Consider the following 16029-nt stretch of genomic DNA (forward strand, 5'->3'; position numbering starts at 1 on the left):
TCACTGAGGGGGTTCAGGCCTATGCAGAACAGCAGTGGGGACAGAGCATCTCCTTGGTAGATCCCGCACTTGATGGTGACTTGTGCTATGGGCTTGGAGTTGGCCTCTAGTGTTGTACGCCACATCCCCATTGAGTTCCTGATGAAGGCTCTTAGGGTCCCATTGATCTCGTACAATTCTAGGCATTCCAGTATCCAGCTGTGGGGCATTGAGTCATAGGCCTTCTTGTAATCAATCCAGGCAGTGCACAGGTTGGTCAGTCTGGTCTTGCAGTCTCGGCTGACTGTTCTGTCTACCAGTAGCTGGTGTTTTGCACCTCTGGTATTCTTGCCAATTCCTTTCTGTGTCCCGCTCATGTATTGACCCATGTGCCTGTTCATCTTAGCCGATATGATGCCTGACAGGAGCTTCCATGTAGTACTGAGGCAGGTTATTGGTCGGTAGTTGGAGGGGACCGGTCCCTTCTTGGGGTCCTTGGGGATCAGGACCGTCCGGCCTTCAGTTAGCCATTCCGGGTGTCTCTCGTTAACTAGCAGCTGGTTCATTTGTGCTGCCAGACGCTCGTGGAGTGCAGTCAGCTTCTTCAGCCAGTAGGCGTAAACCATGTCGGGCCCTGGTGCTGTCCAACTCTTCATACTGGAGACCCTTTCTTGGATATCTGCCACTGTGATGGTTACTGGACCCTGTTCAGGGAGGTCGCTGTGGTCTGCTCTCAGATCCTCTAGCCACTGAGCATTGCCGTTATGGGTTGCATCCTTCTCCCATATGCTCTTCCAGTATTGCTCCGTCTCCAGCCTTGGTGGTGCTGTTCTCTTATTGTTCCCTTGCCACTGAGAGTACACCTTTGCTGGTTCTGTGGAGAACAGCTGGTTTATTCTCCTGCCTTCTATCTCTCTGGTGTACCTCCTCAAGCGGCTGGCCAAGGCTGTGAGTCTTTGCTTGGCAGTTTCCAAGGCCTCAGGTATGGACAGCTTGCTGTATTTCTTAGGCACCTTATTTGTCGCACCTTGCTGCAACTCCGTTAGTTGGCTAACCTCCCTCCGTGCTACTTTGATCTTGCCCTCTAGCCTCCTTCTCCATGGAGGGAGATATAGATATATATCTCCCTCCATATATCTATCTATCTATCTCTCTCTAGATATTAGGGGTGCAACGATATTCGTATCGATATTGAACCGTTCGATACAGTGCTTTCGGTTCGATACGCATATGTATCGAACAATACAACATTTGTAATTTATTTTATCAACTTTCCTTCTGACGATGCTGTCTGTGTTGAGCGCTCAGTGAATCTGCGTTCGACTACTCCGCCTAGGCTGCACTGTCGAGCGCAGATCCACTGAGCGCTCAACACAGACTGCATCGTCAGAAGGAAGAGCGCAGGGCAAGCTAGCGAGACAGAAGTTAAGCTCTCCTTGCAACATGGACCTCCCCCACCCTCATTCAGATCTGGCGTTTGGAATTATTTTGGTTTTCATGTGACGTATGACCCTGAAGGTAAGCGAGTCATGGACTAAAGTAAAACAGTATGTTGGATGTGCCATGCAATGCTCAATTACATGGGTGGGAACTAGTGTGTTAGCGCAGTTAGCTCGTTAACGTGTTGGCCGTCTAGCCCCATGCACGGGGCGATCGGTGGTAGCTCGTTAACGGAGATTTGCCGTGTTGTGGTGTTAAGGTCATTTCAACGAGATTAACCTGAAAGCACTAGTGGGAACACAACGAATATGACTGCACATTTACGCCGACATCATCCTAGTGCAAAGACAAAAACAACAAGCATGCTACTAACTTTAGCCGAGTCATTTAGACAGCTGTTAGCACATGATTCTCCTTATATGTTTAATATGCTGCTGAGAATATAGCCCAGAAGAAGCGGATAGTATAGCTTTTATTTTGGAAAGAGACATTTCTCTGTAATAAACTCTCTTTTCCAAAGATGCATGATTCCTCAATCAGATACAGGGCTTGCAATATCGCTAGCCCGGCGTCCTGGGGCTAGCGATTTTTTTCAGTCGGGCTACCAAAATCTCTTTCCTGCCCGTCGGGCTATTGTAGGAAGGAAAAATATATGTCAATGCTTTTGCATTCTTTCAGAAATGTAGCTGGGTAATTATGTCATTGGCATCGGTGAGCCACTGTCAATATGTGACATATTGAAATCGCGTTTGAATTTGCGCTTGTTTTTTTGCTTTCACTTTGCAATCGTGCGAACTGTGTATAGAGAGCGACAGCACTGATCTGTGAGTGATGATAATTTGCGCACCAATTCCTCTGACATCGTCTTATTAATCGTTAGCTTACTATGCAAACATGACAAGTGAAATCTCCCGCAGCAAGCTTAAACATGTGAGAGGTTGATCGCGCAGAGAATCGCTGAGCTTATGTGAGTGCGTGTGTAAAAGCAGCAGGATATATATTTGACTACGATGACCTGGATGACTGAGAACCTTCACAGACAGATATATATATTTTAGTTCTGCTGAGCCAAATAAGACAGGTCAGGGTGAAGAAGTGACAGCCAAAGAAAAGCTTACCACAAAACGGAGAAGTTATGACAAATCAGACTATAAGGCAAAAAGAAAGTGCAGCTTTATGGTTTCATGGACAAAAGAATTTCTGTGGCTGCAATATGACGAGCTAAATAACCAGGGCTGCACATAAGTGGTCCGCAGGTGCACATTCGCTGTCAAAATAAAAAACACGCACAAGGGTTAGGGTTAAATTTAAAAACTGTACTTTTGAGTTAAAATATATATTTATAATTTTAATAAATGACAAATTAAAAAGGCATGAAAATTTTTTTGTATCGTAAAAATATCGAACCGTGACACCAAAGTATCGAACCGAACCGTGAATTTTGTGTATCGTTGCACCCCTACTAGATATCTATATATAGATCTAGATATCTCTCTCTCTCTCTCTATCAACCGGACATAGTGGGCTCGAGAGAGGATGTGGAGGGTGAAGGTAACGGTGGTCCCCGTGGTAATCGGAGCACTAGGTGCGGTGACTCCCAAGCTAGGCGAGTGGCTCTAGCAGATCCCGGGAATAACATCGGAGATCTCTGTCCAGAAGAGCGCAGTCCTGGGAACAGCTAAGATACTGCGCAGGACCCTCAAGCTCCCAGGCCTCTGGTAGAGGACCCGAGCTTGAAGGATAAACCGCCCGCAGGGGCGTGCTGGGTGTTTTTTTGTTTTTGTTTTTTTGTTTTTTTTTTTTAATTAAAAAAAAAAAAGAATAATAAAAATATATATATATATTATTTTTATTATTCTTTTTTTTTAAATTAAAAAAAAAAGAATAATAAAAATAATAAATATATATATATTATTTTGAATACCTTTTGAATGATTCCATCCAGTGTTCTGAATCTGCTAGTACCTTCATAGCACAGTAATGTGGTTATACTTAGCAATTGAGCTTCAAATCTTAGTTTTATTTATGACTTGAATTGATGGTATAACTCTAATGGTAAGAGTTGTCCAGTGAGAGTTCTATGTGAAACTGTAACACTAGTCATGTTAAACCAATTCTTAGAAACTCTAAGTAGAGACATTACCTAGAACTGACCACATGACTATAACTCAAAACTGCCATTATCCAGGAAACTCACTGCAGTTACAACTCATCCAAAATTCAACAGTCTGGCTTATGTGTACTGACTAAGAATTGGCTTTACTTTCTGGCTTACCTCCAGCCTGGATTTCAGTTGCTTTATTATTTTATAGCTAGAAGATTTGTCTGCATCTGCATCCACTCACACAGTATCACGTGTGATCATATGATCTTCCCACATCTAAACTAGGAACATGGTGGGCTGCCTCTGAAACATAATTAAAGGATGCAATCAACTGTATTGAGAGCTAATCAATAAGTGATATTATACTCCTTCTTTCAACCATTAGTAACTTATCACCCAACCACCACCTCATACCCTTGCTGTAGTAGATGTTATTGTTCCCCTTTGCCAGGTAGTGTCAAATTGAAAATGGCTGACACAAGCTGCCAGGCATCGGATCACAGAGCAGACCTCTCTCATCATTTAGTTAGCTTAGTACAAGAAAATACTGTGGCTGTCATGTGCTGAGACTGCTAAGGAGCCAAAAGAGAAAAAATAAATCAGAAAACGTTGCAAATCAGCTAATCAAATCAAATCAAATCACTTTTTATTGTCACATCACATGTGCAGGCACACTGGCACAGCACATGCGAGTGAAATTCTTGTGTGCGAGCCCCACAAGCAACAGAGATGTGCAAACACAACAACACAAACGAGCAAAATACAAGAATGGCCAACCTGAAACTAATAAATATATGTACAATATATAATAGTGTATGCATTTCTGGATGTGTATACTAAATATTTTCCTACGTGTGTGTGTGTGTGTGTATACACATTTTTACAAATTAAATAGTAAAAAAATAAAATATAATAATAATAATAATAATAATAATAATAATAATAAAATATATAAAATATACAGAGTTGAATATGTGCAAAACAAGTGGCATTTATATACAGTGTGGAGTGCATAATGTTGAAGTTCCAGTAGTGAAGCTGAGGTGTCTATGACGTGTTCAGCAGTCTGATGGCCTGATGGAAAAAGCTGTCTCTCAGTCTGCTGGTACGGGACCGGATGCTGCAGAACCTCCTTCCTGATGGAAGCAGTCTGAACAGTTTATGGCTGGGGTGACTGGAGTCCTTGATGATCCTCCCCGCTTTCCTCAGGCACCGCTTCCTGTAGATGTCTTGGAGGGAGGGAAGCTCACCTCCAATTATCCGTTCAGAGCACCACACTACTCGCTGGAGAGCTTTGCAGTTGTAGGCGGTGCTGTTGCCATACCAGGTGGTGATGCATCCAGTGAGGATGCTCTCAATGGCACAGTGATAGAAGGTCCTGAGGATGCGGGGGCTCATGCCGAATCTTTTCAGTCTCCTGAGAAAGAAGAGGTGCTGCTGCGCCTTCTTCACTGTTTTGTTTGTGTGTACTGACCACGTAAGATCCTCAGCCAGGTGTACGCCAAGGAACCGGAAGCTGCTCACTCTCTCCACAGCAGCGCCGTTGATGGTGATGGGGGTGTGTACTTCTCTGCACCTCCGGAAGTCCACTATCAACTCCTTTGTCTTTGCGACGTTGAGGGTGAGATGGTTGTCTTGACACCAGTGGGTCAGGGCGCTGACCTCCTCCCTGTAAGCCGTCTCATCACCGTTGGTGATAAGACCCACCACTGTAGTGTCGTCCGCAAACTTCACAATGATGTTGGAGCTGTTAGTGGCTGTGCAGTCGTAGGTGTAGAGTGAGTACAGGAGAGGGCTCAGTACACACCCCTGTGGAGCACCAGTGTTCAGTGTGATGGGGGATGAGGTGATGCTGCCCAGTCTGACCACCTGGCGTCTGTCAGACAGGAAGCTAAGGATCCAGCTGCAGAGGGAGCTGCTCAGTCCTAGATCCTGCAGTTTCCTGTCCAGCTTCGAGGGAACGATGGTATTGAATGCTGAGCTGTAATCTACAAACAGCATCCTCACATACGTGTCTCTCTTCTCCAGGTGTGACAGGGCAGTGTGTAGTGTCAGGGCTATGGCATCATCAGTGGACCTGTTGTGGTGGTATGCAAACTGTAGAGGGTCCAGTGAGTCGGGTAGTGCAGAGCAGATGAAGTCCCTGACCAGCTTCTCGAAGCATTTGCTTACGATGGGGGTCAGGGCTACAGGTCGCCAGTCGTTCAATGAGGAGATGGTGGAGGATTTGGGTACAGGGACGATGGTGGCCATTTTGAAGCAGGCTGGGACTACAGACAGAGAGAGGGAAAGGTTGAAGATGTGCGTGAACACTCCAGCCAGCTGAGCCGCGCATGACCTGAGGACGCGGCCGGGAATCCCGTCCGGACCAGTAGCTTTGCGTGCGTTCACCTTCCTGAAGCACTTCCGCACATCCTCCTCAGACACAGTGTGCGCACTGACGTCATCCGCGGTGCGCACACTGTCCGGTCTCATGGTGTTCGCTGTGTCGAATCTAGCGTAGAATACGTTTAGATCCTCACACAGAGAGGCCGTGGTCTGCGGTGTGCTGGTTTTCCCTCTAAAGTCTGTGATCGTGTTTAGTCCCTGCCACATACTCCGAGGGTTGTCAAACTGTTGCTCCACCCTGTCCCTGTACTCACGTTTGGCTGCTTTGATCGTCTTCCGGAGTTGGTAATGTGCGTGTTTGTAGTCCGATGTGTTCGCGGAGGCAAAGGCGGTGTTCCGTGCCGCGCGAACATCTCCGTTAATCCAGGGTTTTTGATTTGGGAAGGATTTGACTGTTCTGGATGGGACGACATCTTCCACGCATTTCCTGATAAATCCACAGACTGAGTCTGTGTATTCATCAATGTCTCTGGCGGCCACGTGAAACATTTCCCAGTCCGCGTGATCAAAACAGTCCCGCAGCGCAGACTCCGATTGGTCCGTCCAACAGTGCACCGCCCTCCGGGTTGGAGCTTCCTGTTTCAGCTTCTGCCTGTAGGCGGGCAGGAGCAGGATGGAGCAGTGATCTGATTGGCCGAATGGGGCGCGGGGGAGGGCTTTGTACGCATCCCGGAAAGAGGTGTAACAGTGGTCGAGTTGCCGGTTTCCACGTGTGTTGAAAAGGATGTGTTGATGGAGTTTTGGTGAGACTTTCTTCAGGTTTCCCTTATTAAAGTCTCCGGCTGTGATAAACGCTGCCTCTGGGTGTGCGGTTTCCTCGCTGCTGATCGCGCTGTACAGTTCCCTGAGTGCACGGTCAGTGTCGGCTTGTGGGGGAATGTAAACAGCCGTAATAATCACTGCTGTAAATTCCCTCGGTAGCCAGAATGGCCGGCACTTAATCATCAGGTACTCCAGGTCCGGTGAGCAGAAGGATTTGACCGGGTGCACGTTCGCATAATCACACCAGCTGTTGTTGATCATGAAACACACACCACCGCCTCTGCTTTTCCCAGTAAGATCCTGTGACCTGTCCGCGCGGTGCACAGAGAACCCTGGCAGTTGTATTGCGGAGTCCGGTACTTTGTCCGATAGCCAGGTTTCTGTGAGGCAGATCACGCAGCAGTCCCGCATCTCTCGCTGGAATGAGATCCGTGCCCGAAGCTCGCACAGCTTGTTCTCCAGAGACTGCATATTAGCCAGTAATAAACTGGGTAACGGTGGTCTGTTAGTGCGCCGTCTCAGTCGAACCAGAACGCCAGATCTTCTCCCTCTGCGTCGGCGTTTGCGGCCTCCAGGGCCAGAGAACAAAGGCGTCTCAGGTGAGATGAATGGGGGGTCTGCAAACGGAGCGTCCGTGTTGCAAAACTTGAACTCCGGAAAGTTATAAGAAAGACCGTCTTTTATGTCCAGTAAGGTTTGTCGGTCGTACACAAGGAGACAAGCGCTGCTCGTGAAAAAATAAAGGAAAAGTAAAATTAAACACAGAAGAAAGCCGTTGCTTGGGGGAGCTCGCGACGAGGCTGCCATACTCGGCGCCATCTTGATCACTCACTTGATCAGCTATAATAAACTTTAAAGATGCTTAACATGATCTGATTTAAAAATGGCAACAGCTTGGGTTTTTAGACTGCAGACTGCAAGCTTCATCAAAAGAGGTTGAGGGATACTCTCAGTGTGCCTCAGAAAACAGAGGAGAGGCTAGGGATCAGACTTAACAGTAGCCTATGGTGAAATATTTACATGGCCTAGATTCATATCTAATGAGCTTAAAGAAAACCAGTTATGCAACATAGCCAAAGTTAAATGTTTTATGTTGTGTTGTTGTGAAAACACTGAAGAGACCTACACTCATCTTTAAATGGGTTCATCTCTCTGGTTTCATACAAGAATTTTGCAGGGTTTAAAATGAGCTGCGCAAGTTTCCTTCTTATGCAACACTCAGTCATCCTCTGGTATGACGTGACTTAATAATCAATGGTTCATATTCAGACTTTTGCTTATTCACTAATATAACATCTACTAAATGACTTCAAGTGTTTTACAGTGTTGTTGCTATTACTAATTATGCAATGTCAGTTGAACTTCTATAGTTCCCTGATAAGTTAGAAGTTTTCCTCCATATGTCTATGAAGAGTGTCTCAGTGAGAGCCGTTTGGTGATATGAGCAGCACTGAGCCATTGTTCCTACACTTCTCTAATTAGCTGTGAATGTACCAGCTCTATTCATGTAGCTTGTTTTAAAGTCCCACACTTTACAGGACCCATCCAGCACTCATCTGTGCAGATCTGTACCCCAGGGCCACAGAAAGAAAGCAAGGATAAAACAGAGACCCAGCTGGTGGCAGAGCTTTTGATGAGGATAATAATCCAACAAAATGTGTCATTTTCATGAAAGGTCTTTTTGATTCTGTTTGTGAGGCCTTTTTTTGCCTGGGCCATGTGTCTGTGTCACTAAAGGCAAACTGGCAGAAGATGAGGTGCTTTGAGACTAATAAAGCCCTATGGTTCCTCAGGAAATGTAGCTAAAGTGATTCTGTTTTGTAAAATTTGCTTTTGTTGTGTCAGTCTCTGTTTCGAGTCTGACTTTGCTAACCTTCTTCAACTATAAAGCACTAACTTATACAAAATCTAATCAGACTACATTTTTTGGCTTCGGATCATCTGCCATGTGATAATAATATGCAGGGCTTAAATAGACTAATTCTTACCTAAACTTAACTTTGCCCTGATCAAAAACATGGATGATACAGCTGCCACAGGTACATGGAGCCATGGCCTTAGACTTGGAGGTGCTATACCCAAAAAGTTACCCTCTTGCCTTTTGCCTTGAAATTTTGTACATCAGTATTAGAAACATGAGTGGAGACAAAGGACAACCCTGGCTTATATGAATCACACAAACATAAATATGTAGCTGGGATGGTTGCTGCTAGGAGTGTTGATTAATTTGAAATTCCAGGAGAAGATGTTGTCAGGACAAGCACTCAGTTGACATTGGTGGATGTACAAAACAGTGCCAAAACTTTACTCATTATCCTGACTATTTAGAGCTGAACTCGAAATATTTCTGCTCCTTAATGATAAGGGCATTTTGATGTAATGGAGCAGAAATTAGGTGACATTAACTTAATGTGGAGCATCAGCAGGAGAGAGAGAATCCCAAAAAGTGTCTTGTGTTCTGTATTTCAGAAAGCCAATATATTTTTTATACTTAATTTTTCAGCCTACAGTGGTAAAAAAAAAAAAAAAGTGGAAAAAAAAAAGCATGTGCTGCACTATATCTGTCTATCTATATAAATTAAAAATAGATAGGTATCCATATTATATACACACATTATTTATAGATATAGATAAAAAATACACTCATACATAAATTTACCACAGAGGGACTCCAATCAAGTTGTAGAAACACCTAAGGTTGTAACATGACAAAATGTGGAACAAGTGAAGCATTGCAGATACTCAATGCACAACTCAAAATGAAGGCTCTAACACACGAAAACTTCCATAAACAATATTATAGCCAATATTGTCCTATATTAATAGACATAAAACCTTCCCATCTCCAGTAAGCTGACTAAACAACAACAGGTGGTTATGAGCTATATCAGTTAATATATATTGCTTCCCCCCCCCTCCTTGTATATTGTTTTCTTTTCTTTACTTTGCACCTTTGTGGTCCAGCTACCCAATTTCGCTGTGCAAGAAACCGCACAATGACAATAAAAAGCTCTAAGTCTAAGTCTCTAAGTCTAATGTTAGAAAGTCTCACTTATGTCAGCTGTGGTGGCAAGCCACACATAGTAAGCTCCACACCTCACCACTAGTTGCTTCACTTTAGTTTACTTTGCAGTCACTACTTTAAATATATTTTTCTTATTGTCAAATATATTGTTTCTTTATTAAATTAGTTTAATGTTTATCTATCGCTATTGGTTGTCCTAAAAGTCGCTAGAAGTCGCTAAATGACATCATCGCCTAATTTGCATAATTGGTCATGCTAATCTAATTGTAACCTATGTTGTTGGAGAGAGAAATAACATCTTGGAAGAGACATAAAGTGAGTAAAAAACGTCCTAAATGCATTTAGAGTTTATTTAGAACTACATATTGTGGCGTGTTGGGGGAGCGGCTAGTTCTCTCCCATCATGCCTTGGGACTGCTGTTTGGATGTTCTTGTTTTGTTGTTTATGGTTACACTGCTTTTAACTGTTATCTTGAATGTTGTGTTTGTACTGCGGTTCAAAGGCACTTACAGTTGTTGTTTTATAGAATGAATGCAACCATGGGTGAGTTCTGTTATGCTGTTGATGACCCTCGAAGCACAGTGTAGCATCAGTGTGTGTTGTAATAAAGAGCTCCCCCTACCAGCTTGGGGTTGAATAACAATCTCTGTGAGCTTCTTTGTAAAGATTCCTCTGCATGCCACATTGGTGTCAGAAGTGGGATTCCAAGAGCATGGCCACTATTCTGAAAGAGGAAGAGGAGCTGAGGAAGATTGAGGAGCTTATCACTCACCTGGAAGCAGTGAATGGAGCACAATCGAAGAAGTGGGGAGAGCCCCGGGCAGCAGCAAGCCAGCCAGGGGAAGATCTGTGGGGCTTACCAGATGGAGCCTCACACCCCCGCCCACTGGGGAGCTGTCGGAGCCGCCAAGGCATGCTGCAGGCTCCAAGACCACGAGCGACCAGCCAGCCTCCACTCAGGGTGATGCCTGGGAGCAGCACACCCTCATCGTTGGCAGCCGAGGGGGACAACGCCAACTGTCTCCAGGACCAAGTGCAGCCGCCACTGCCATCAGGGGCTCCTGTCCGGGGGAGCATGAAGCTGCCACGCTATAATGGGGAGGCACCTCCAGAGACCTACCTTATCCAGGTACAGCTGGCTGCTCAGCTAAATGGTTGGTCAACAGAGGAGACAGCTGTCCAAGTTGCCCTCGCCTTGGAAGGCAGGGCCCTGCAGATACTCACAGATCTTCAGCCAGAAGAGCGTTTAAGTTGGCCTGCTGTTGCCAGAGCAATGCAGAGCAGGTTTGGCCTCCGTACACATGCAGATGATGCCCGAGATAAACTTGCTAGCCGCCCACGGAGACAAGAGGAGAGTCTGGGTGCCTATGCTGCTGACCTACGTCTTTATGCACGTAGAGGGTACCCTGCTTTTGATGCTGCAGCACAAGAAGAGCTTGCTCTCCAGGCTTTTGTCCGGGGTCTCCAGCCAAACAGACTACAAGAGCATATCCGTCTGCATGCACCAGAAACCCTGGCGGCAGCTCTAACTGAGGCCGAAAGAGTGGAGCATGTGCTCAGCCCAGGTGCACGCAGCCCTGGCATAAGTCACCAAGTGCGCCAAACGGACTACGAAAGGAGCGACCAGGAGGAGGAGGCCTGCCAAACCACCAACACACCACCCTGGCGATCTCGGCGAGGGAATAGGCGAGCAGGAGGCCAATCCAGGGGTAACTGCCATTGGTGCGGAGAACCAGGCCACATCGCACGCTACTGTCCAGCACCAAGCCCACAAAGCTTGGCACCCCAGCAGCCGTTAAACTAAGGCGGGGTGGCACAACGGAGGAACTGCCCCCTGCCACCACTCTGTCCTCCGAATCACACTTGCGGGTTGGCCGGCTCGGCCAGACACGGGGACTGTATCTGGACTGTGACCTTGCCGGCACCACCTGTAGAGCCCTGATAGACACTGGATCCACGCTCTCCTTAGTACAGGCTGGAGTCCTCCCTGGTTCTGATGGCCCAATACCGCAGGGTTGGCAGCCTACTCAGCTCCACATCACCACAGTCACGGGGGAGCGTGCCAAAGTTAAGGGGGAAAGATCCCTCCCGGTGACTGTTGCTAACTGCACCGTGGACCACCAGTTCTGGCTAGCCAGCATCCAGGACCAATGCATCATTGGCCTGGACCTGCTAGCCAAATGGGAGGCCACAGTGGATGTGTCCCAAGCAATCCTTTACCTGGGCACGGAGGCTGTGAAGCTCCACACCACAATGGAAGTCCCGCTGCCTGCCTCCACTTTTTCAGCCAGCGTCAGGAAGCCTGAGGACCTGTCACCGCTGGCGGGGGAAGGGGCCTCCCCTTCACCAGCAGTACCGCAACTGTCTGCAGAGACCAAGCAAGCTGTCGAGGACCTACACCAGAGGAGCTGCGAGGGTCTCCAGGCTGATCAGCGACGGCAGCTGCGAGAGATACTAGACTTGTTTGCCGACATCTTTGCAGCCAAGGATGAGGACTGCATGCAAACCAGCCTGGTACAACACGACATTGACACTGGGGATGCACGGCCCATCCGCCTCCGCCCTCGTCGCCTTCCCCTTGCCAAGCGTGCCGCAGCAGAGCAGAAGATCAGGGAAATGGCAGAGGCGGGCATCATCGAACCCTCAAACAGCCCCTGGGCAGCCCCGGCTGTACTGGTTCGGAAAAAGGATGGTACCTGGCGGTTTTGTGTCGACTATCGTCTACTCAACAGCATCACACACAAGGACTCCTACCCATTGCCTCGGATTGACGATGCCCTCGACGACATTGCTGGGTCCTGCTGGTTCAGTTCCCTCGATTTGCGCAGTGGCTACTGGCAGGTGGAGCTGACACCAGAGGCCCGCCCAAAGACTGCTTTCTCCATTGGCCAGGGACTGTGGCAGTTTAAGGTGATGCCCTTCGGCCTCTGCAATGCCCCAGCCACATTCGAGCGCCTAATGGAGAGGGTTCTGGCTGACATCCCCCGCGACCGCTGTGTGGTCTACCTGGATGACCTCCTCGTCCACGCGACAGACTTCGAGAAAGCCTTGGCTAACCTGACTGCTGTTTTCCACGCTATCCGCCAGGCTGGCCTTCGCCTCCACCCCAAAAAGTGCCATCTCTTCCGAAAGGAGACGACCTTCTTGGGTCACGTTGTGAGCGGAGCAGGGGTTTCCACTGACCCTGCGAAGGTGGCCGCTGTGAAAGACTGGCCCATTCCGGGCAACACCGCTGAGTTGCGGAGTTTCCTTGGCCTGGCATCATACTACCGGCGTTTCGTCAAGGACTTTGCTACCATTGCAAGCCCCCTGCACTGGCTCACACAGAAGGGCCGGGAGTTCCATTGGAGTCAGGACAGTGCCGTGGCATTTGATCGGCTCCGATCTGCACTGGTTGAGGCACCGGTGCTAGCCTACCCAGACCTGCAGCTCCCTTTTGTCGTGGACACCGATGCCAGCAACACAGGGGTGGGGGCTGTACTGTCGCAGGAAGGCCCTGAGGGGGAACGGGTCATCTCCTACTACAGCCATTCCCTCAGCAGACCGGAGAGGAACTATTGTGTCACCCGTCGAGAGCTGCTGGCCATCATCCTGGGTCTCCGCCATTTCAGACCCTACCTCTACGGGAAGAAGTTCCTCCTGCGCACAGACCATGCGTCCCTCACTTGGCTGCTCAGCTTTAAAGAACCGGAGGGACAGCTAGCCCGGTGGTTGGAGACGTTGCAAGATTACCACTTTGAGGTCCGTCACCGGGCGGGACGTCTCCACACCAATGCAGATGCCCTCTCCCGACGCCCTTGTGAGGAAAAACAGTGCAGGTACTGCCAACGCTTGGAGGACCGGGAGGGCATGACTTCAGTGATCGCGTCACCACAGGGCGGCCCTGAGAATGACTCTGTTCCAGGTGGGCATTGTAGCAGTCTTCAGGTTCAGTCCGCCGCAGGGGATACTGAGGGTCTGGAGGCCATGGATCCCTAACAGCTGCAACACGACCAGAACCAGGACCCTGCCCTTTCCCAGGTTCAGTGTTGGATTGGAGCCGGTCAGAGACCATCATGGCCAGAGGTATCTGCACTGGACCTCGAGACCAAGGCTCTCTACTCCCAATGGGCCAACCTCACAAACCGAAACGGCCTCCTCTATCGCCGCTGGCAGGCTCCCGGGGATCACCGAGAGGTCTTCCAGCTCGTGGTACCTCAACAGTTGCGGTCCAGGGTGCTCCAGCTGGTTCATGGTGCAGCGGGGGCAGGACACTTTGGAGTTACCAAGACTCTGCGGCGACTCCGGTCTCGGTTCTACTGGCCCGGGTGTCGCCAGGACGTAGAGCTCCATGTCCATCGGTGTGATGCCTGCACGGCTCAGAAAGGGCCTTCCCAACGCTCTCATGCCCCCTTGCAGCAGTATCAGGTGGGGGCTCCCATTGAGCGGGTTGGTGTGGACATCCTGGGACCCTTCCCCACCACTGACCAGGGGAACCGCTACGTCCTGGTTGCCATGGACTACTTCACTAAGTGGCCTGAGGCCTATGCAGTCCCTGACCAGAGTGCTGTTACCACTGCTGAGCGTCTGGTCAACGAGATGTTCTGCCGGTTCGGGGTACCAGAGGAACTGCACAGCGGCCAGGGCCGGAATTTTGAGGCTGCGGTGTTCAAGGAGGTCTGTCAGCGGCTGGGTATCAGGAAGACCCGGACGACGCCACTGCACCCCCAAAGCGATGGGTTGGTGGAACGCTTCAACCGCACCCTGGCCACCCAGCTTGCTATCCTGACCTCCCACCAGCAGCGTGACTGGGATCAACACCTTCCCCTGGTCCTAATGGCCTACCGTTCTGCAGTCCAGGAGTCTACTAAGTGCACTCCAGCGGCCTTGATGTTTGGTCATGAGCTTCGTACCCCAGTGGACTTGGTGTTTGGATCTCCCCCCAGGCAGGAAGTGTGCGGGGATCCCGGGTTGGACTACCTCCACAACCTCCTCGCCCGACTCCGAGAGGTGCATCAGTTGACCAGGCAGGCTCTCCGAGATGCAGGCTCCCGGCAAAAGCGAGCTTATGATACCCGCTGCAAGGGGGAAGGACTTTCGCCCAGTCAGCATGTGTGGGTCTACAGCCCGGAGAGGAAGAAAGGGCTTTCTCCCAAACTAATGAGCCAGTGGGTTGGACCCTGCACTGTTCTTGAGAGGCTGTCTGACGTGGTCTACAGGGTGCGGCTGGTCAAACGGAACAGGGTGGTCGTACTCCATCACGATCGCCTGGCACCCTATCAGCCCTTGAGTCCATCCAGGGAGACGTCAGGGTCCCAGCTTCAACTGCAGGCCCCCAACCTGGCCTCGGAGGCAGCTGGGGGACCCACGGAACGTCCTCAACGAAGCCGTCGCCTTCCCCAACACCTCAGAGACTTTGCTATGGACATGCCGGTTGCTGGGGACAGCTAACCACTCAGGTGGGGGCTGTGTGGCATGTTGGGGGAGCGGCTAGTTCTCTCCCATCATGCCTTGGGACTGCTGTTTGGATGTTCTTGTTTTGTTGTTTATGGTTACACTGCTTTTAACTGTTATCTTGAATGTTGTGTTTGTACTGCGGTTCAAAGGCACTTACAGTTGTTGTTTTATAGAATGAATGCAACCATGGGTGAGTTCTGTTATGCTGTTGATGACCCTCGAAGCACAGTGTAGCATCAGTGTGTGTTGTAATAAAGAGCTCCCCCTACCAGCTTGGGGTTGAATAACAATCTCTCTCTGTGAGCTTCTTTGTAAAGATTCCTCTGCATGCCACAATATTAAATTTCTTTTAGCAATTATTGTTTTTTTTTAATGTCACAATTACACAAACCTGCTCCTTTACCCGGGCTTGGACCGGCAAAAGTGACCCGAAATAGGCACTCTGGTGGAGTTACTTTGTGTGTGTGTTTATAAGTAGTTTTAAACGTTGTGATCCACAAAACAGCATATGAGTAAAAGAAGAACTGACTGCGTTACAGCACCTGCTGCTTGTTGAGAGTAAAAGCGATACGCGCTTTCACGTCTTTTTTTTAGCGACTAAGGGGTCTGAAAACTCGCTAAATATAGCGACAAAGTCGCTAAGTTTGTAACACTGGTTGTTTGTCCTATAGTTGGGAGGGGTTAAAAAAAAAACAAAATAGAATTCAGTTCATCGCAGTCTGCGAACTACTGACATCTAGTGGTGAGATTTTACACAGTGTACCTTATGTGACACCAGATGTAATATTGACTAAAAAAAATACCTCCACCCTAAAGACACACAAGAAAAACGAAAAATTTAAAAGGATGGTGTGTACATTTACACTCTTAGTGCAGTAAAAGTAAAACATACAA

The sequence above is a fragment of the Copadichromis virginalis genome, linkage group LG16, assembly GCF_057382275.1.
Source record: "Copadichromis virginalis isolate Kocher_CV1m ecotype Utaka linkage group LG16, C_Virginalis_male_GT1.1, whole genome shotgun sequence".
NCBI lineage: Eukaryota > Metazoa > Chordata > Actinopteri > Cichliformes > Cichlidae > Copadichromis > Copadichromis virginalis.